At 35.6% G+C, this 13,870-nt stretch overlaps 1 protein-coding gene across 1 annotated transcript in view; it reads right to left on the bottom strand.

Moving 5' to 3' along the window:
• Positions 1 to 3,079, bottom strand: part of LOC127867444 (uncharacterized) — a 44,947-nt gene extending 41,868 nt beyond the window's left edge. The window contains exon 1 of the mRNA XM_052408594.1: positions 2,880 to 3,079. The gene's annotated coding sequence lies outside the window, so the exon portion shown is untranslated. The remainder of the gene's footprint in view (positions 1 to 2,879) is intronic.
• Between the last annotated feature and the right edge of the window lie 10,791 nt (positions 3,080 to 13,870).

The following is a 13,870-nucleotide window of genomic DNA, read 5'->3' as shown; positions in this document are numbered from 1 at the left end:
TATCTAGTTTTTACTGAAAGACATTTAATTTTGGTGTGGTATTATGCACTGGGGAAAAATCCGAAGTGGAAGAAGAAAAAAACACCTGTCCAGTATGGTGACTATCAAACTCACATTCCCCAGGAATGGGAATTGAATGCCAAGTGGGCTTTGTCAGTCAACTGCATAGATACATGTCATACTCGCAGTACTTGTAAAGCTCAAGCCTCGACTGTAGCTTGCTCAAGAAAAGTGCGAGTAGGGTAACTGACCAAGAACGTTGTATTCCAAATAGATTCACACCCAAAGAGGAATTGCACAATTGGAAGTGTGGTGTTAACTCCACGCACGAAGGGTTAGGGGTTAATTGATGTGTAATATCTATTTGGTATCTGTTATTTGTGTCGTATCTATCTGGAAAACAATGCCAACCGTAACTGACTAATGAAATAATACCGAAATAATAATATTTGAAACTTGTCGAAGTCAAAACATATTAACCACACAGTAGTCAATATAAATTGCCGCCATAGTCTTTTGATGATTTTTGCTTTGGCAGACTAAACGTCAATATCCGCACAATCTTTTAAGTTATCCTACCGTAACCCAAATTCGACGACACCTAAATTCGACTATGTTCTATTTGTATTGATTAAATGGATGATTATTGTCTTGGAATCATTTCGAAGTAATACAGCCGAGTTTAAAATTATTATTTATGCCATTAAACATTTCATTATTTCTTTCGTTAATTGCAAAATATTGCTTCATGTAACCGTTACATCGTCGAACATGGGTCACACTGGGATTCTTCAACTTATTTGCTAGAGTTGCGACGCGAATTTCGGTCGCATCACTCCTGAATATAGATACACACATATTTGTTTAGTGGCTTTTGATGTCTTTGTTTTTGCGTATGTACTATCAGTGTTCTCCGTAAAAAACGGAGTAGCCAGCGATAGTAACAGAGTAGCCGGCGATAATGCTCACGGCATGCCGTGTTCACAAGCCGCGAAGCGGCAAGCGGGGTAGGTTCGGGAAGGGTATCCCCTCCGTTCAGGGGGGTATGGGGAAAAAATGAATTAATGGAGTGAAATGGCGATCTGGCGCATTTTAGGGTGTTTTTTTTTATGAAAGTAATAATTAAAAGCATTTGTCATAGGAAATGAAATATTTATTTGAAATCTCTAAAATTTAAAAAATGCATTTTAATTGCAACTTTTTTTATTTCAACAATCTGAATCAGAGTTAGAGTCAGAGTCATGCGCTAGGTCAAGGGCTTGGTGTGCACGCTTATATTCAAATTCATAACTATTCTTTATACAAAGGCGTGTACAATTATCCATTGCTAATACACAGTATTAATTTGAAAAAAAAGCACGTTATATATCAAACGTGTCCGACACAAGTATCTCATACAATCATCTTTATAAATATGACCGATTTTGTACTGGTATAAACAAAGCAACTCCACGTAGCAGCCGTTAATGAATGCAGAAGAACATCTACAAAGTCTACCGATTACATGCAAGGTGCTGAGTTATAAATGATTTCTGCTGAGTTATAAATGATTTCTCACATCAACTAATAAGTTTTGATCGTATATATAATGGGTCTATTTATGGATTTTTCATTCTACCTTGAATTCGCCTACAAAAATCTGCGAGGGTTCTTTGACTTGTGTCTACTTGGCACTGTGTAAGTCTTTTTTTAGGTGGAGGCATCGTGACGTCTGCTTCTAAACAACTATTTCAAACAAACGCTTTAAATACAGCGCATTAATTGGAAAATGACCGGTCGAAGGTTAAATTATCCAGCCGTAAACTTACTGTAGTTAGCTAAAAATACCTGTGTTCGTAAATATCCGCCATAAACGAGCGTGCAATAAAGCGGTGAAAAACTGTTACGTAAAGATACGAACTATCGATCGTTTATCCGTGCTTGTCTCTGCGCGAAAATAATGCGCATTAGAATATTAACTTCGAGCTAGTTTGTTTAAACACAAAAGCGAAAGTATGGCGTCAAAATTTGTATAAACACAGGCGTTTTTGTGGCGTTTCGAATGTATATTTTTGAGAAAAGTAGCCGGCGCCTAGATTGTTAGTAACCGACGAAATCGCCGGCCGCCGGTGCTTCCGGAGAACACTGGTACTATGTATTATTTTATTTTGTCTGCCTGTGCTTGCTTCTAGTTTGCTTCTAATTTGTTTCATGCTTTATTTTTGTGCTAGCTTCTAATTTGTGTTTAGTGGCTTTTGATGTCTTTGTTTTGCTTATGTAGTATGTATTATTTTATTCTGATTGCCTGTGCTTGCTTCTAGTGTGCTCCTATTTTGTTTCATGCTTAATTTTGTTTCATGCTTTATTTTGTTTTTATTGTGAGAAAGCTGCTGATCAGTTCATTTCGAATCTGATTCGAGGTGATATTCGTTCTTAGCACTTTTTTATCTGTCGCACTTTTGTGTTTCTTTTTGAATTCTGATTCTTATTCACCCGTCTTATTGCAGTTTTTAGTCCTACTAGCAGGTCTAGATCAGCAGCTTCCTACACAGTTTTTAATTGCCTCAAATTTTATTAATGCTTTAATATTGTCAAACTTATTTCAGTGTTACCTGTAATTTATTATCTTAATTTGTGCTTTCACCCTTAAAAACATGTATTTGATCTTTCTTTTAGCTGTTTTACTCATGTTTTATTGCTTACACTTTTTGTTTAGTCGGTTCACGGACTCTAGGTCAATATACACTCCGTGGTCGGTTAAAAAGCTTTGCAGCTTATGTTATTTGTTATATGTCTTGCCGACTCAAAATAAAATTTATTTATTTTATTTATTTATTTGTTACTATTATGAAAGAACGTTGCCTAATAGTATATATTGAGCAAAATATATCGAAATTTACCTGTTTACAAATTATATTCCGAGTTTGTTGCATCCAATATAACCCTATGTTTACCAGTCCAGTCGAATAGGCACAACGCGATAACTCAACACAAACAATTAATCTGAGTTGGTAAGTGGTCAATTTTCCTCACAGTTATTTAGGTTTTCAAATTGTGTGTATTCGTTATTGTAAAAAACAGTTTGTTTCTTACATCGGCGAAAACTGGTGACACCAGGATATGTTTACCAGTCCAGTCGAATAGGCACAACGCGACAACCAAGTATTATAAACATATTGGTTTTACCAGTCCAGTTGAATGTTAGGCTGCACACCACACTTTTTAGCCACCAATGCGCATTGGCAAGGGAATTTCAAAATAAAGAGAACAATGCTCAAGTAAGCACCATTTTGAGTGTCTAAATAATAATGAATGTCAGGTTTGAGTTGTGGTGATTGTTCTTGGATGTTTGTAAATGACCAAAACATAGGTATTGTAACTATAGCTGCATACAGGAAGTAGAATTAATGCAATTCGAAAACAGGTGTAATGCTGGCTCCGGTCAGTGTTTCTGTTGGAAATTTGAAAGGGCGTACGGACATTGAACTATAACAAAAAATCTAATCCTTTGACCTTTAAAACTCTCAATTTTTCAACTGGTATCAGTGACTGTCATAATATGATAAGTACTGTAATTAACAATACTGTTCCTAGGAATGAAAAACATAAAATCACATACAGGAGTTTCAAAACTTTTAATATTGAATCATACAATGAAGACCTTTGTAATTTAAATATTGGCGGCTACACATGTAATTCAGAAAACTTAGATTCAGTGTACAACAAGTTTGAAAATGACGTTGTTGAAGTTATGAATAAACATGCTCCTTTTAAACAAGCGTACAGAAAACCTGTTCAGCTACCTTACATGAATAAGGAATTAAAGAAATCTATCTTCAATAAAAAGATGTCTTTTAATAAATATACTAAAGATAAAAGTTCAAAATCTTGGGAACAGTATCGTAAAAACAGAAATCTTGTAAACAAATTGAAACGTAAATCTATAAATAACTATTTTCAAGAAAGGTGTACTGGTGGCTGCAAAACTAAGGATTTTTGGGATACAATCAAGCCTTATATGTCTAATAAGTCAAAGAATAACCAGAGTAAAATAATTTTGAATGAAAACCAAATAACTTTGTCAGATAATAATGAAGTAGCTGATATTTTCAACGATTTTTACGTAAATGTTGCTAAAGATATCGGAAAAGATTTTACTTTTGATGAAAAAAACCTTCCTAGTATAGAAAAAATTCTAGAGCAGAATATCTCTCAAGATTGTTTTAACTTTTCACATGTTGAACAATCCACAGTTTCAAATATTTTTAATAAATTTAATGCAAAAAAAGCTACAGGCATTGATAAAATATCTGTAAAACTACTCAAATTAGGTTCGCAGTCACTGGTCCCTTTCTATACACATTTTATAAATAAATCTATTGATACCGGAATTTTTCCGGATAGACTAATGCAGGCACAGGTAACCCCAGTATACAAGAAAAACGACCCCTAGAAAAATCAAACTACAGACCTGTTAGCATACTACCAGCTCCATCAAAAATCTTTGAAAAAGTACTTGCAAACCAACTTACATTACATTTTGATAAAATTTTCAATAATTTCTTATGTGCCTTCAGAAAAGGACATGGATGCCAAACAACTCTATTGAAACTTGTCGAGGATTGGAAAACTGCATTAGACTCTAACCAATATGTCGCTGCTGTCCTCATGGACCTATCTAAGGCCTTCGATTGCCTACCTCATGATATTCTTTTATGTAAATTAAAATGTTACGGCCTCTCTAAAACCTCAATCGACCTCTTAACATCTTACCTTTCCCATAGGAAACAACAAATTAAAGTTGGCAGCTCAGTAAGCTCATGGGCACACATTATCAAGGGCGTGCCACAGGGCTCTATACTCGGTACTCTCCTATTTAATGTATTTATAAATGATATATTTTACTTCATTCATAAGGGCACACTCTATAACTATGCTGACAACACATTATCGTACTGTACCTCAAATTTTGATGAGTTAGTAAATGTTCTACAAGAAGAGAGCAATATTCTAATAGACTGGTTTACTTTTAACTGTATGCAAGCCAATCCCGACAAGTTTCAAGCAATCGCTGTAGGAAAAAGAACTTCTTCAAGAAATCCCTCTTTTGATATAAGAAATGCTAACATAAAATGTGATGATGTAGTTAAACTCCTTGGTGTAAACCTGGACTCCAACTTACATTTTAATAGTCATATTAGTAGTATATGCAGTAAGGCAGCTCAGCAACTTAATATCTTGAAGAGAATAGGGAAAAACCTCTGTCGCTTAAGTAGACTGACCATTTTTCATTCATTTATTTTATCAAATTTCAGTTTTTGCCCTTTAACTTGGCATTTCTGCGGTAAAAGTAATACAGATAAAATTGAAAAAATACAGGAAAGAGCACTCCGTTTTGTATATGATGATTATTGTAGTTCCTATGATCAATTACTTAGTAAAGCAAATCTACCTAGCCTGTATATCAGAAGAATCAGATCTATGGCACTTGAAACTTTCAAAATTATAAATAACATGGCACCACCTGTTTTAAATGACCTTGTGTTTAAACGTGACTCTTGTTACCATTTCAGGTACACCAACTTATTAGAGATTCCCCAGGTTAAGTCATCAAGGTACGGTAGTAACAGTTTCCGGCATGCGGCTCCAGTTCTGTGGAATTCCTTTCCAGAAAGCTTCAGAAAAGCGAGCAATTTTAATCAATTTAAGAGCTTAATCGTGCACTGGAATGGTAAAGAATGTAAATGCTCAGCATGCAATGTCACATAGGCTCGCATAGCTGGCACACAGATCTGGAGCGGCATGCCACACTGCTTCCTTTTGTTTTGTTCTTCGGCTGCTTGTGCTGTCCTTATTTCTGCTTTTGTATTTTATTTTTGCTTTTGTACTTTATGTTACTGTAATATATTAGTTTGCCTGTGCCTGCTCATAGTTGTGTTGCTCATAGTTGTGCTGCTTTTCGCTATGTTACTAGTTTTATTGTGAGAAAGCTGCTGATCAGCTCACCCCAAATCTGATTTGAGATGATATTCGTTCTTAGATAAGTTTTATCCGGTCGCACTTTTGTGTTTCTTTTTGTGTTCAGTTTTTTATTTCCTTTTCTCTTATTGCAGTTTTTAGTCCTATCCACAGGAATAGATCAGCAGCTTCCTACACAGCTTTTAAACTCTCATATTGTTTTATTTGTGGTTGCAAATGTACGATTAATTTTGCTTTATATTGCTTCTGGTTTCCATCGATGCTTTATTACTACCTGGTCATTTTAAATAACTTCTTGCACTGACTCTGCTGCTGGTCCAGCTAATCTACATCCTTACATTGATTTGTTTGTTTTAAACATATCTTACCCCGTGCGTGCCACGATGATGATAATATCATGACTTAAATTGCCCCTCCTAGTGCAACACCAGCAGGAAAGTAAGGAATATGTCTACTGTAGATTAATTTGTGTTGTATGCCTTAAATTGTATCGACTGTTTGTGTATTTGTATTTCTTATGATTATGTATTTGTATTTTAATACCCAAGTAATTGTCTTTCTTTTAACTAGCTTCTTTACTCTTGTTTTACTGTTTACATTTGTTGTATAGTCGGTTCAAAAGCTTCACAGCTTATGTTATTTGTTATTGTCTTGCCGACTCAAAATAAAATTTATTTGATTTGATTTGATTTGATCTGAAAATAAACCAAGCACATTTCCAGAATGGTTGAGGGTGTGCCATCTGAAAAATCAGTAACATTCAAATCAAATGAGTTGGGGCAAAATGCTTTAGTATTGATTATTTCAAATAAAAACAACAAAATTATGTGTGTTTCCGAGCCTTTTTAAGCCAGTTTCAACAACAAACTGCAACTTTCCTGCGGAAGCAAGGTGCCTGGAGACCATGTTTTTACATTGGTAACTTACCAAGTACTAAACAGCAATGGAGAAAATTGGGGGTTAAAGGATTAGATTTTTTTGTTATAGTTCAATGTCCGTACGCCCTTTCAAATTTCCAACAGAAACACTGACCGGAGCCAGCATTACACCTGTTTTCGAATTGCATTAATTCTACTTCCTGTATGCAGCTATAGTTACAATACCTATGTTTTGGTCATTTACAAACATCCAAGAACAATCACCACAACTCAAGCCTGACATTCATTATTATTTAGACACTCAAAATGGTGCTTACTTGAGCATTGTTCTCTTTATTTTTGAAATTCCCTTGCCAATGCGCCTTGGTGGCTAAAAAGTGTGGTGTGCAGCCTAACATTCAACTGGACTGGTAAAACCAATATGTTTATAATACTTGGTTGTCGCGTTGTGCCTATTCGACTGGACTGGTAAACATATCCTGGTGTCACCAGTTTTCGCCGATGTAAGAGGTTACGCATGCGCAATTAATTTCCTTCTATATTACATATAAAATAGTTGATGTTCGATATCAATTTTTACCATGACCAAGCATTTCAACACTATATCATCATACATCATTGGAAAGATAAATGCACAATCTTTTGAAAAAAATGCATGCCATCAAATTCTATGTGTTGTAACTCAAAATATTTACCTTAAAATAGGCACACCAGTTTTGACACATGTGGAGGCGACCATTTTTACTCAAATAGTATGACCTACTTTCAAAGCCGGGAACCATCGACAGAAAAAGTAGAGCACAAAAATGGCTTTTTTTCTTATTGCTTACAAATATACCTTCAAATTAATACCAAAAACAACCATTTGCATTCTATTTTACAAATCCTAGGCAGCATTCACTGAACAATGTGTGCTATATATCAAATTGACTGCATGTAACCCTGTAAACAGGAGTTCCGGTTTGGGATTATGTGACCTTTAAGAGAACCCAACCCCTTTAAATTTATATAAAAGGCACTTTTCCCACAGGTATAATCTGTTTTGAGACAGATCACAAAGTTCCGGTACAATGACACACAGATTTATTCATAAAAGTCGCCGTTGAAAGCGTCATGCGTAACAGCGTTTCGCGTAAAGAATTATGGAAGAAAAGCCAAACTTGGTTTCATCATACATGCAGCACTTAGACTTCATACAAGTCATCACTTTCGATTCTAATAGGTAAAGTTGATGTAACAGATGACTGAAGAAGTGACAAAAATCATCAATGGCAATATTTGTGCATCAAAGCAGGTTTTGAACAGGTTTCGAACAAACTTTTTTTTGGGGGGGGGGGGGCACATTTTAGGTAAAATCCATGTAGAAGCAGCATTTCTGATGTCATTTCACCAAACAAAAGGGCTTGCTTGCATGGAAATACAACACACTTGAATTCCTGACTCAAAAAAAGTGATCGTCAGACATGAGCTTTAAGTCTTTTGCCACACCTGGACCTATGATTCCTAGGCTCGCGTTCCGTCTCGGACAGGCTCCGGAAATTGTCAGTCTGGCCCGGGTGCTCGATTCCGTGTAATCTGAGGAAACAAAAAGGTTTCTTGTGCACATTTACCAATAACGGTGCCAACTAATGTAAGTGGGATACAATTAGAGTAAGCTTTCAATAGTCTTTGTTGCTTTATTTGCTGCAAAGGGATAAGTCACCACGCCGGAATCACATTGTTGGGCACACTGGTAAAGTTATCGCCTTAAAATGTTGTTTCAGAGCTGCAGTAAATGTAAAACACCCAATTTTCCTAATTTTGGGGACAAACGTGTGCCAAGGTATCAAAGAAATCATTTTACAATAGATTTAATTGAAAATAACGGTGTACTAACCTACAAAGACACCGATCCTCTCGACACGACTGGGCGAGTGTTGAGGGCTGTCTCCGAATCAGTCATGCTGTACAGTTTTTGATGGCCTGTCACTTCAGCCGGACCTGTAAACCAATTGGACGACAGTTCAGACAGAGCTATAGACCCATTTCGACACCGCCTACAAATGTACGCTTAGGTTTACGCATAATAATAGTGATAATGGGGTCACTTAAATACAGATTCCCTGGTGTTTTTCATGCGGGGTCTATGACAACAACATTCCTCCAGCAAAGAAAGCATAATATTATTATCATTTTTGTGTTTTCAGCTGAACACTTGATTTTGCTTGAACTCAGCAAGATATCCAAACAGGAAAAATAAGGCAAAGTAGTGTTATTAAAACTTATTCTGAGTAGAATTGCCTGACGGGGTTGAAAGCGAAGGCAAATAACAGTGTCGGTCAAATATTGGCAGGCATTTTTAACAGTAAAAGGTTCAAAAAGTAAACAATAATAATAGATACAGATGAAATAAAGACATGCATTAGGTTCATTTTTGAGATTGATGCAAATTAATGTCAAAATGTCACTGAAAAACAATACCGAGTGTTTAAGTAGTCTTAGAATATGTCTCCGGAACAGGTTTCGGTGTGATTTTCCAGCATTTACCCCCCTTATTACCCCAAGTGCTACAGCCCAATTGCAAACAGCCCTAATTTGGGTCAAAATGACATCTGGCAGTTATGTTTTGCAATACAGAGAGTTTTTGATGGTCAATTGTCAAAATTCTGGCAGACGACTAACTTGGTCGGAAGTTCTTAAAGGTTACGCATGCGCAATTAATTTCCTTCTATATTACATATAAAATAGTTGATGTTCGATATCAATTTTTACCATGACCAAGCATTTCAACACTATATCATCATACATCATTGGAAAGATAAATGCACAATCTTTTGAAAAAAATGCATGCCATCAAATTCTATGTGTTGTAACTCAAAATATTTACCTTAAAATAGGCACACCAGTTTTGACACATGTGGAGGCGACCATTTTTACTCAAATAGTATGACCTACTTTCAAAGCCGGGAACCATCGACAGAAAAAGTAGAGCACAAAAATGGCTTTTTTTCTTATTGCTTACAAATATACCTTCAAATTAATACCAAAAACAACCATTTGCATTCTATTTTACAAATCCTAGGCAGCATTCACTGAACAATGTGTGCTATATATCAAATTGACTGCATGTAACCCTGTAAACAGGAGTTCCGGTTTGGGATTATGTGACCTTTAAAACAAACTGTTTTTATACGCCCGTCTATGACGGGACGTATTATGGTATACCCCGCGTCTGTCCGTCCGTCCGTCCGTCCGTCTGTTAATGTCGTACGCTACGTCAAATATCCTTTGACAGATTTTCTTCAAATTTTAACACAATCTTAATATTGATAAACCCTGATCCCCTTTCGTTTTTGACGGAATTCTGAATTGTCGTTCCAGAGTTATGGGACTTTGTTCGTCAAAATTTCGTGATTTCATTGAATGTCCTACTGTAGCTCAAATATCCTTCGATGGATTTTTTTCAAATTTCAACACAATCTTAATATTGATAAACCCTGATCCCCTTTCGTTTTTGACGGAATTCTGAATTGTCGTTCCAGAGTTATGGGACTTTGTTCGTCAAAATTTCGTGATTTCATTGAATGTCCTACCGTAGCCGTCCGTCCGTCCGTCTGTTAATGTCGTACGCTACGTCAAATATCCTTCGACAGATTTTCTTCAAATTTTAACACAATCTTAATATTGATAAACCCTGATCCCCTTTCGTTTTTGACGGAATTCTGAATTGTCGTTCCAGAGTTATGGGACTTTGTTCGTCAAAATTTCGTGATTTCATTGAATGTCCTACTGTAGCTCAAATATCCTTCGATGGATTTTTTTTTTTTTTTTTTTTAGTATCCCTGAAAAATTGAACAAGGTGAGCTTTTTTCTATTCCGATTGTACACTACCACTAACCCATCTACATTTCTCTTTTATTATTGGTCAAAATATCTATAACAGGTTTACTTCAACTCCATATCCTCTAAAGAAATGCATACATATACTCAAAAAAAGATATGGTATGAATGTCAAGGAGACGGCGCTCCATGCTCATGTACTTATAAAATAAACCATGTATTCAAATACAAATAAACTGAAGTAAAAAAATGATTCAAAGGGTTATTTATTACCTTACTACTTCATTGGCGAACGACGGGCGTATCATGCGCTCATGGCGCAGCTCCTCAGTTTACAATAACGAATACACACAATTTGAAAACCTAAATAACTGTGAGGAAAATTGACCACTTACCAACTCAGATTAATTGTTTTTGTTGAGTTATTTCATGGTTTCAAAAAAGTAAACACGTCCATTTACAGGCCACTATAAATAAATGACAGTGTTAGTGACGTCACCTATTTTCGCCGGTTGCACATAAACTGGTTTATAAGGGTCGTTCAACAAGTTATGTAAGAGTAATCAAAGGTAAGTATTAGATACTAACTGTCAACATAATATGTTTGTATTTTATGTACAATTAATAAACTGTTTTCGAAATTAACGGTTAACATAATATGTTTGTATTTTATTTACAATTTTAAAACTGTTTATTATTTCTCTTTGCTTGCACATTTAGGGCACAGAAACTGATCACCCCTCCTCAATACTTGTACAGGTGTGCAAAATTTTAAATGAACCCAGCTGTCGAAAACATCACACTGTGCCCATTTTACCAAAGTCAGACATATGCAATATTTTAGTTCTGCAGGTGTGAACAGTTTACACACGCTGCACTTTTCAGAGTCGTCGACATCGTCCTCAGAGGTGTCAGCTTCATGATGAATTTCATCCAAAACATTTGAAGGGTTCATGGATGAGGTACCAGGTTTATTAATTGGGTTTGCAGATGTTATTGAGGTTGGTGATTTATTTTTTACTTCCACCAATGATGATTTGACAGACTTTGTTGGTTTATTTCTATTTAAATGTTCCTTAACCTTATTGTACACAACATCTTCAGTAATTGCTTTACCTGCAACAACTTTACTAAGAGTTTTTTTTATTTTTGCAGGGCGTACATTATCAACAATTGGCGCGCATCGTTTTTAAAAAAAAATCAACAGGTGTTCCATGAGACTCTTGCACTAATTGTGTTTGGGCGGTCTTTGCAAAAGCAAGAGATGGTGCAATAGCAATATCACTTACGACATTGGCATTGAATGGGTGTATTCCACATCGACGGAAAGCAGACTGAATGTTCACGGGTGTAAGCGTGGCTGTGTACACCTTACATGCAATACAACATACATCATTTTTGGTAACAACATAACCCCCAGTAACTCTAATGTGGTGATGGCATGCCGCATTCCATGCATTTTCAAACGGACCGAAACACGAACTCTGTCTTTTAAAGTGTTTATCGGAATACCGAACTTTTTAGCAACCCTCTCAACAGGAAGCCCTTGTTCAATACACATATTGAACGCATGTGTAAGATCATCATGTGAATAACCGGCCCTGTACCTGCCTCTTTCCAAAGGAGTGGCCTGAAAATAGACTTGGTAAAAGGGCATTACGAAAATCTGCCTTTTGTTGCAGGTTAGTTTTCATATGTTTATTTCTTACCTTTCGGATGTCCATTTTAAAAAGAAATCACGGTGTATTCATCCGTGACAATGTTGTTTATTCTAGGACTAGGTCAACTGAGAAATCTCGCGTGACGATATATAGGTTATATTGCACCAAATGTTATCGGCGAAAATAGGAGAACGGCGAAAATAGGTGACGTGACGATAGGGTTATATTGGATGAAACAAACTCGGAATATAATTTGTAAACAGGTAAATTTCGATATATTTTGCTCAATATATACTATTAGGCAACGTTCTTTCATAATAGTAACAAATAAATAAATAAAATAAATAAATTTTATTTTGAGTCGGCAAGACATATAACAAATAACATAAGCTGCAAAGCTTTTTAACCGACTAAACAAAAAGTGTAAGCAATAAAACATGAGTAAAACAGCTAAAAGAAAGATCAAATACATGTTTTTAAGGGTGAAAGCACAAATTAAGAGAATAAATTACATGTAACACTGAAATAAGTTTGACAATATTAAAGCATTAATAAAATTTGAGGCAATTAAAAACTGTGAAGGAAGCTGCTGATCTAGACCTGCTAGTAGGACTAAAAACTGCAATAAGACGGGTGAATAAGAATCAGAATTCAAAAAGAAACACAAAAGTGCGACAGATAAAAAAGTGCTAAGAACGAATATCACCTCGAATCAGATTCGAAATGAACTGATCAGCAGCTTTCTCACAATAAAAACAAAATAAAGCATGAAACAAAATTAAGCATGAAACAAAATAGGAGCAAACTAGAAGCAAGCACAGGCAATCAGAATAAAATAATACATACTACATAAGCAAAACAAAGACATCAAAAGCCACTAAACGCAAACAATTTGGAATCATTAGTGATATTATAGGCATTTTGCACTATTGAACAAAATTGTGTCTTTGTGTGGTATGCACAAATCTGCATGAAAATTACATTTCGTTATTTTTCTCTTTCCGGAATTGTTTTAGTATGTTGATGTTGCATTAACAAATATAAGTGTAAATGAATTGAAAACACTAAAAATAAACGGTTGCGATTGACACCTATATAAAACTGTTAGATGCCCATAATATCACTTTAACATTGCTCGGGTTAATGTATTATTAAACAACAAGGTGAGCAAGATTTATCCACACTGGTTTTTGCCGAGTAGACTTTGATTGTTGAGGAATTATGGGGGCATATGCAACTTCAGTCCCCTCAGATCTGCGCTTGATATAATGCTTATTCACTTTGATTATGTCCAAAATCTAGCCACAATGAGTTGGATGGAATCCAATGATACCCCTGCCTAAGAGCAGATAATACTCCATGTTTTATAAATATTTATATGGACCTGATAATGTTGCTATCCAAAATAATGAAGAACATGGAGGGGGACTAGAAACCTTGGACATGTTTTAGAAAAAAATTATTATCAAGTATTGTGAAATCATTAATTAATGTTTGTTGTGGTATAATTAGCCGCATTAAGCTAGATTGAGCTAAAGCCTTTGAGACCAGTTA

This window comes from Dreissena polymorpha, chromosome 2, assembly GCF_020536995.1.
Source record: "Dreissena polymorpha isolate Duluth1 chromosome 2, UMN_Dpol_1.0, whole genome shotgun sequence".
In the NCBI taxonomy this organism is placed as follows: Eukaryota; Metazoa; Mollusca; class Bivalvia; order Myida; family Dreissenidae; genus Dreissena; species Dreissena polymorpha.
Note: the sequence above shows the minus strand (reverse complement) of the source record. Positions and strands in the feature narration are given on the sequence as shown.